Here is a 9,938-nt window from a genome sequence, read left to right on the forward strand (position 1 = left end):
TGGGGGCAGGGGGGCAACTGCCCCCTCCCCATTCACATCCTCCTGGTCTGTCCCCTCCCACCTCCTCCTTCACACCCCTGGGCATGCTGGGATATGGAGTCCAGCCTGCGCCGGGCCGCTAGGAGTGTCCGGCATCCAGAACTACTACTTCCAGAAGATAGCGCGTGAGCCTTAGGGCTTGTGGGCTTTGTAGTTTCGCCAAGGCTCAGGAATTCTACCGCGCAAGAGAGGAGAGGGGGATGGGAGATCTCGATTCCCAGAAGGCCGGGCTCGCGATGGTGGAAATAGGATTTGGGGTCTGCGATGCCCCGGACCCGGGTTGAATACCTGGATCTCAAGGGAGATGCAAAGTAGCCGAGGATGCCTCTCAGACACGGCTGTGGTCAGCTGCAGCCGAGCGGGACTAGAGGGGAAGCCTGCGGCCCGAGAACCGCGCCCCGGATACCATTCCCATTTGCGCTTGCAAAGAGCCTTGACCTGAGGCTAGCTTGGCTTCGTGCCCGGGCTCCGCAAGCTGGAGCTGCGGTGGGGCCGCTGCGCACAGGCGGGAGAAGAGAGAACACCAGGAGCCACGTGGGCGTGTGGTTTTCCCGACTTGGGAAAAAGGGGCTGAGTGTCTGGGTTTCCTGGAGCGCTCACCCCCTGGGGCACCTTCTCATTCCAGTCTCCCTCTCTGGTTGGTGCCCTTATCTCCCAACTGTTTAGGGCAAAGTGCACACATTTTAAATATTTTTCCATGTCTTCTCTTAGCACATGCTTCCCCCAATTTCCAAACCTACCTCAACCTTAATGAAGCTCCAGGTTGCCCTCCAAGTTTCATCCCCTCTGGCAGAGGGGAGACCTGTAAGCCAGTGGTTCTCTAACTGGCGTCTATCAGATTCTCCTGGAGAGTTTGTTCAAACACAGCTGACCCATACCCCCAGTTGCTGTTTCTGTAACTCCAGGGTGGACCTGAGAGTTTGCGTTTCTAACAAGTTCCCAGGTGATGCTGGTTTGGGGAACCACTTTGAGAAATGCTGCTATTGGCGTTTGTTGGCTAGAGTTCTGGCATTGTCCTTCAAGGATGGGCCGGCTGTGGAATAATATTAGCCTCTGAAGAACCAGGCTATAGAAAGCGGGGTCTCAGGCTAGTTTACCACAGAAATGCTCTTTTTAATTTAAATAAATAAATCAGTTCATGCAGTAAAAGGAAAATACTACATGGGCCTGAAAGGTGTTCCAGACCTTAGCCCTTAGCATTCTCTCCAAAGCTGGGAAAGTTTTCTGTTTCAAAGAGGGGCAGGTGGGGTATACCTAGTGCTACTCCCCAAGCTCTGGGTGCAAGCCAGGGGTTGAAATCTCAAATCTATAGGATAGGGTCAGCTCAGTGGTATCCTCTGCTTCTGGGTGTATGATGATCTATAACAGGCCGGAGGATTGAGAGGTGGGGAGGTGGATTCCTGACTTGTCTGTTAGCAGAGAGTGACTCTCACACCTACCCAGGTAGACCCTACTTACCACATGATGTTCTGGGAGCTACAAACCTCAGAAGGGGAAACTTGGTGACCTTCACCCTCAGGCACGATCTCAGACTCTTTCAGCTGTGAGATGACAAATGTTCTCTGCTCCACCAAACTCTAGCCAGGCTCCTCTGGGCCCTCTTCTCCAACAGGCCTCAACCTTGGCCTATAAAAACTACACTCTTGGGACTTCCCTGGTGGTCCAGTGGTTAAGACTCCGAGCTTCTACTGCAGGGGGCATGGGTTAAATCCCTGTCGGGGAATTAAGATCCTGCATGCCGCGAGGGGGGGCCAAAAAAAAAAACCCACAAACAAACAAAACCTACACTCTCAACACAAATAATTTTATCCACCCTCCTCCGCCCACATTAAAAGACTTAAACCGAATAACATAGTTTCTAACACCTCAAGGCCACATCCCTAGGATGACCCTAACCCCCTTTAAACTGCCTGCCCGAGAAAGCTCCAGAATTTACTGTTTGTTCTAGACAACACCTGTAATAAGCTCTCCACCACCACCCCTTTCTCAGAGCATATACTAAAAAGGGCTTACAACTGTGACTTCTTCCTGCCCCTTTGAGGTGTATATCAGATGTATATGTATTATGTGTCTTTCTCAAGGACCTGAAAGCCATTCCCTTGAAATGTAATCATTGGAATGGATAGGGCCTCTGTCTCCCAGTCTCTGTGGGTGGGTGGAGTCCTAACTTCAATAATTGCCAGCTCACAAATACAGCTGGCCTAATCAGCATTTACACTGACCAACCCTTTGTAATTTTTCACTTTGACTCTACGGAGCCCCTGCTCACCTCCCTCCATACTCCCTCGTTCTCCCTTAAAAAGGCCCAGTCACCTCTGTGCAAATTGAAGTTGCAATATACTATTGCGATAGTATATTGGTTAAAATCTGTCCTTACTACTTTAACTTGTGCCCGGCTTTGTTTATCTTTGCTATGAGTTCTCGGGCCCCAGGCTCTAGCCTTCCTCCCATCCACCAAGGGCCAAAGGGAAAGTTATTGCTAGGTCCTTGGGCAAGTAGCCAAGAGGCCACCAGAGGCATTTGGTCCTAACTAATGTTGACCCTTGAACGCTTTTGTTTTTTTTTTTTGGTGTGTGTGTGTGTATCCCCGTCACAGACCATAGAGGGGCTAAGTAATCCACATGCAACCCCATGCTCTGCCCCTAAAACCAGCTGCCAGGCCCTTCCTGTAAGGGCTTTGCCTCTGTACCCGAGTCACATGCAATGGCAACATTCCCTCACAGGCAGAAGGTAATTAGCCTTTTTGAATGTACATCCATCTCCCAAAGCTCTGTTAGCAGATTACCCAGGCAGAATTAAGATGTCCTTTCATGAGCAAGACAGACAGACCCTCTCTATCCCTCAACTCCAACAGGAAGCCCCATCATCACCCTGACTACCTCCCAATTAGATGTCAAATCGGTTTTTACCCATTTCCCCTTGCCGGTTGTGTTTTCCTATCCTCTCCACCCATCCAAATTCTGCCTGACTCTCCAAAGTCTACCTTGAGTTTTCCTTCTTCCACAAGGTTCTCCCCAACTGCCTCAGCCGCACAGCCATTGGTGAACATCACCCCTCGGGAAGCACTTGAATTTGCCTCATTCTCTTAAAAGCCTACCTTTGTTGGTGAGCATCCAGAGCAAGGAAAGCAGTGGAACAGGAAGTGAACATGGTGAATGTGAGCAGGGGCTTTGGAGGCAGACAGCTACTAAGTAGCAAGGTGCAAAGTGGAGCTGGCTCCCTCCCTCCCTGGCTTTCTGTTTGACCCATTTGGCAGCTCCCACCCTAATGGCTTGTGTGACCCAGAGCAAGGTACACAGTTCTGTGTTGTGTTAGTTTCAAGTGTACAGCAAAGTGATTCCGTTATGGATATATATGTATTCTTTTTCAGATTCTTTTCCATTATAGGTTATTACAAGATATTGAGTATAGTTCCCTGTGTTACATAGTAGGTCCTTGTTGTTTACCTATTTTATATACAGTAGTGTGTATATGTTAATCCCAAACTCCTAATTTATAATTTATAAAACGGTTTTTAAAAGTTCAGTCAGATCTCTACCTCATACCTAGCTAAAAACCAAAACCACAACAAGGGCTTCCCTGGTGGCGCAGTGGTTAAGAATCTGCTTGCCAATTCAGGGGACATGGGTTCGAGCCCTTGTCCAGGAAGATCCCACATGCCGCGGAGCAACTAAGCCCATGCGCCACAACTACAGCCCGTGAGCCACAACTACTGAGGCCCGTGTGCCTAGAGCCCATGCTCCACAACAAGAGAAGCCTCGCAATGAGAAGCCCGCACACGGCAACGAAGAGTAGCCCCTGCTCACCGCAACTAGAGGAAGCCTGCGTGCAGCAACGAAGACCCAACACAGCCAAAAATAAATAAATAAATAAGTTTATTAAAAAAAAAAAAAAACACAACAAAAACCAAGTCAATAGGAAAATGGAAGAAAATTTTGCAATTTATATCAGGGTAAAAGGCTAGTACAAAGTGCTCTGTAAATCAGTAAGAAGATGACCAAGGAACAACAGGAAATGTGAAAAGAATATAAACGGACAGGTCACAGAGAAGCAAACACAAATGGCTGTGACATGAAAAGATGCAAAGCTTCACTCTTTATGTTTTGTTGTTGTTGTTGTTGTTGTTTTTGGCCACACCTCGTGGCATGCGAGACCTTGGTTTCCCTGGTACCTGTGCCCCCTACAGTGGAAGTGCATAGTCTTGACCACTGGACCACCAGGGAAGTCTGCTTCACTCTTTTTTAAAAAATTGTGCTAAAATACACGTAAAACTTACCATCTTAACCATTTTTAAGTGTACAGTTCCGTGACATTAAGTACATTCACGTTGTTGTACAACAAACACTACCATTTATCTTCAGAACTTTTTGGTTTTCCCAAACTGAAACTATGTACCCATTAAAGGATAACTACCCACATTTTCCTCTCCTCCCGGCCTCTGACAACCAGCAGTCTAGTTTCTGTCTCTACGAATTTGACTATCAAGGCATGTAAGTATGAAGACAATATTTGTCCTTTTGTATCTGGCTTATTTCACTTAGCATAATGTTCTCAGTGTTCATCCATGTTGTGGCATGCGTCAGGATTTCCTTCTTTTTTTTAGGCTGAATAATATTCTATTGTATGTATATACCACATTTTATCCATTCGTCCATTAACGGACACTTGGGTTGCTTCCATCTTTCGGCTATCGTGAACAATGATGCTATGAACATGGGTTTACAAATATCTCTTTGAGTTCCTGTTTTCAATTCTTTTGGATATATTCCAAAAGTGAAATTCCTGGATCATATGATAATTCTGTCTTTAATTTTTTGAGGAACCACCATAATGTTTTCCACAGCGGCTGTACCATTTTACATTCCCACCAACAGTACACAAGTGTTCCAATTTCTCCACATTCTAACCAACATTTATTTTCTCAGAGCTTCACTCTTAATAAAAGAAATGCAAATTAAAACCACACTGAGATATCATTTTTCACCTATCAGATTGGCAAAGATCAAAAAGCTTGATAGCTATCTTGGCAAGAGTGTGGAGAACAAGGATTCTCCAGCCACTGCCAACGGGGCTGGAAATCCATACAACCTCTATGAGAAGAGACTTGGTAACATCTTCAAATTGCACATGCACACACAATTTGACCTAGTAAGTTCTAGGAAGATATCCTATCTGCACATGTTCTTAGTTACATATAGAGATGGATATCTGTCATAGCATTGTAAGAGCAAAGATTTAAAATGATCTAAATGTTGATGATCCAGATTAAAGATTAAATGAATGCAACTGAGGAAGCTTCAACTGACGGTGTCTTTTGTTATCATTACTTCACTAGATAACAGACTATTGGAGAGCAGAAGACCGGCTTTTGTAGGTCCACACAGACCTTCCAGAAATGTTGATTAAATTAATTATTTCTTAGCCTCTGGCAGAACTAAATTGGCAGATAGCTCAGGGAGGTAAAGTGGTTGGTCCAAGGTCTTCCATAGAATGTGTACTACCTATTCCTTATGTGGAAAGCACACCGGCCGGCACTGTGAAAATGACTGATAAAGAAGACTTAGACCCTATCTTCTTGGAGCTTGAAACCTAGTAAAGCACTCTGACAGACATTAAAAGTGTTAAACTTTTTTTACTGTCCTTTCAATTATATCAATGGAGACCATTGGTCTGGTGTATAAAGTAAGTCCCAGCTCAGAGAAACAGTTTCTCAAAAGTTATACAAAAAGGCAGAAGAAGAGTGCTGATTAAAACGGGAGTCATAGGACTTCCCTAGTGGTCCAGTGGTTAAGATTCCGCACTTCCACTGCAGGGGGCTCGGGTTCGTTCCCTGGTTGGGGAGCTAAGATCCCGCATGCCCCGCGGCGTGGCCAAAACCAAAAGTCATCCCCCCAAAACAAACGAACAAAAACCCCAAACAAACAAAAACAGGAGTTTGTCCTTCCATTTGTGCCCCATCCTTAGTGTCCCCAGGGACTCATTTTAAGGGACCCACTTTCCACCAATGTTCCATGCGCTGGGTCAGCCTTCTACATTATAGGTCCTGTGAGATGCTCTCAAAAAAGGATTCCCTGGGGCTTCCCTGGTGGCACAGTGGTTGAGAGTCTGCCTGCCAATGCAGGGGACACGGGTTCGAGCCCTGGTCTGGGAAGATCCCACATGCCGAGGAGCAACAGGGCCCGTGAGCCACAACTACTGAGCCTGCGCATCTGGAGCCTGTGCTCCGCAACAAGAGAGGCTGCGATAGTGAGAGGCCCGCGCACCGCGATGAAGAGTGGCCCCCGCTTGCCGCAACTAGAGAAAGCCCTCGCACAGAAACGAAGACCCAACACAGCCATAAATAAATAAATTAAAAAGAAAGAAAAAAAAGGATTCCCTAACCTGTTTGTGAAATGCTTTATAGGTTAGCCTAGAGGTTCCCCATACATATAGGTATTTTTTTCCTTAGCTCTGTCCACTGAGAAGGCCTGGGAACAGTGACACCCCATTAGCAACAAGCACACTGAGCTTGTCGTGGTTGTTTTTTTAAATTGAGGTGAAATTCACATAACATAAAATTAACCATTTTAAAGCATACAAATCAGTGTATTTAGTACATTCACAATGTTTTGTAACCAGTACCTCTATCTAGTTCCAAAACATTTTCATCATCCCAAGAGAAAACTCTGTACCCATTAAGCAATCACCCCCCATTCTTCCCACCAGTCCCTGGCAACCATTAATCTGTTTTCTGTCTCTATGGATTTAACTATTCCAGACATTTCATATAAATGGAATCATACAGTATGTAGTTATTTGTGTTTGAGTTCTTTCATTTTGCATAGTGTTTTCAAAACTCATCCATGTTGCAGTATGTGTTAGTATTTCATTCTTTTTATGGATGAATAATATTCCATTGTCTTTGTTTATCCAGTATATTGGTTTAAAAGTTGTGGGAAGAAAATAAACCTGTCTACCTTTGTTTAATGGATCTGTACCTCCTCTGCAGCAACACTTGTTAACATCCTATAGCAGCACTTTTTGAAAAATACTGCATAAGATATTTGGCAAAGGCAAATCAGGCATTGGGGAAGATGGGCCACTTAATGATAAAGTACACTTATTAGCCCTCCAGAAAGGGTTAACTATTTGGTTATCCTATCAGGTCTGGGTTTTGATTATTTAAAACCATACCAGGGACTTCCCTGGCGGTCCAGTGGTTAGGACTCTGCACTTCCACTGCAGGGGGCACGGGTTCGATCCCTGGTTGGGGAACTAAGATCCTGCAAGCTGTGTGGTACGGCAAAAAATAAAAGCAAACAAACAAAAACATATCAGCTGCTTCAATTTCTCCTTGGAAGACCCAGTAGGAAAAATTAATATCCTCTCCCCATTTTCTTCATCCAGTTCCCATCTCTTTGCCAGTCCCCTGGCAGTAAATACTCTTGGTTATATACCTTTACAGGGATGGTGCACCCATTCCCCTGCTGTTGTGAGTGCTGGCTGCTAATGTCTCATAGATTCACCCTTCTCTGAAGAATTGGTATCAGTCCCTGTGAGCTGCTTTGCCTGGAGATGCCCTCCTTTCCCTACGTCCCCTTGGCCCGCCCACAGCCCATGAATGACTGATGTGGGGTAAAAAGTCCAGCTCCCTTGCTTCTAAGAGGGGTAAACCTTGTGATGTATTTTATGCTCCAGAGCTCCCCAGAGGATCAGACTGAGACTAGACTTAGCTGAACTGACATCTTTGCTTGGCTTCTTCCCCTGCCCTATCCTGCCTCCCTCACTGCCCTAAGAGATCATTTGCACAAGAATCCCTTTCTCAGGCTCTGAGAACTCAACCTAAGGCATCTAGGGAACTCAACCTAAGATACCCCTGTGGGTAGTCCTGGCTCCCAGAGGGATTTCCTGCTACCAGCAGCCTCATATCTCATGCAGGGTCCTGCAGATTGTACCTCCTCCAAGAAGCCTTCCAGACTTGCACCCTTACATTTTGGCAGAATGAGCACCCTTACATTTTGGCAGAATGATTGTTTAATAAGGAAGTTGGATGCCTACTCTGTGCCAGACCCTTTATATGCATTGGCTCATTGAATCCTCCCAACCTGGTTAGGCAAATACTATTGTATTCTTACTGAGGAAGAAAGCTGAGCTCAAAGAATTTGAGTGGCTTGCTCACATTGTCAGAAAGTGATGAGAACTGGGGAGGATTTGTCTGATTCCAAACCCTGTATTTAACCACTAGAATCTACCCTACGTTATAGCATCAGAATGTTTTTTCATGGCTCTGTCTACCCCAGACCGTGGGGTGGAGAGCTACATGTTTTTGTGTCTGCTGCTGAGGGCTTTATCTTATTAAAAAGCCTTCTGTGAGTATCTTTGCTAGTGGCCTTGGAGCCACTCCCTACCGGGCCAGCATGCCCGCCCTAGGAAGTGGGGTGAAGCCCTTGGCCTCTGAGCTCCTCGGAGCTGTTTTCCTTGAACCCCCGCCACGCTGCAGCTGCAGGCATCCCTGCCTTCCACTCCACTGCAGAGCTGGGATCTGCGTTGCTGAGAACAGCAGCAGTGGGAGGCAGCTCATCTCTTCCCTGGAGGCCTGCTGGGTTCACAGTAGAAGAGAGCAGGTGCTGAAGTGGGGGAAGGAGGATGAGACCTGGGCCAAGTGAAGAGGGGGGCTGACTCTAGTGGGAGAAGACTGAGAGAAGGAGAGAGATTTGGGGGAGGAGGCAGGGTAGCAGGAGCTGAGCAGGGGACTGCTCTTTATTCATTCCTTCATTCAACAAATTGTTGGGAATTCCCTGGCAGGCGAGTGGTTAGGACTCCACGCTTTCACTGCCGAGGACCCGAGGACCCGAGGACCGGGGTTGATCCCTGTCTGGGGAACTAAGATCCGGCAAGCCATGTGGTGCGGCCAAAAAAACCCAAAAAACAAAAAAAACAAACAGTACAAACCCAAATTGCTTTAACCACCTACAATGTCCTAGGCACGTTCTAGTGACTGAGGATACAATAGTGAACAAACCATTGATCCAGCTTTAAGGAGTCCGCATGGGAATAACAACAATCAGCATAATAATGGTTAATATTTTTGAAGCATTTACTATGGAGTCAAGAATTTATTTATCTCATCCTCATAAGAATCTTAGGCATTTGACACTATTATTACCCCATTTTACAGATAAAGACAAGGAGGCAGAATAGCCAAGTGACTGGTCAAGGTTACACAGAGTTAGAGCAGAATCCCTCATCTTCTCTGAGACTGACCACTTGGGCCTCGCAGGCTCCCTATTAAGGACACTAGATTTGGAAAGTATATTCTCATAAGAAAAATTCAAACAATACAAATAAAGCTCACGTTCTCCCTGCCTATCCCCATCCCTGGCAGTCTCCACCTCAGAGTGTGCTCCCTCCGGTCCGGTTCCTATCCACATGTACTATATGTCCGCATACATTATTTTTGACACGAGTAGATTCCCATACATAATGTTCTTTAACAAAGTGTCTTGAACACTTTTCCCTATTGTACATGTAGATCTAGCTCATTATTTCTAACTGCTGCAGAGTATTCCATTGCATGGATGTGCCTAGTTTATTTTCCCAGTACCCTGGAAAGAGAGAGAGTGTTTCCAGTTTTCCGCTATTACGAACAAGGCAGCCATTCATCACTTTTCCAAAAAAGCCACAGATCTTTTTCCCACTACAGAGTTGAAAAGTTTCTACCGGAAGGACCCACGTAATGAACCCGCGAAAGCATGGCCAATTGCCAATCCAACGGTAGTCGCTTACGCTCGAACGACACCTGTGGGGTTTTTCCTCCCGGTTTGATTTCTGTCTCTTCGGGGAAACGCGGCGGCACCACGCCCCCGGCCAGGGGGTTAAACAAACGAACAAAACACAAACCTGGAACCACGAGTCTCAGA

Source organism: Balaenoptera borealis (assembly GCF_965194805.1).
Source record: "Balaenoptera borealis genome assembly, chromosome: 19".
NCBI lineage: Eukaryota > Metazoa > Chordata > Mammalia > Artiodactyla > Balaenopteridae > Balaenoptera > Balaenoptera borealis.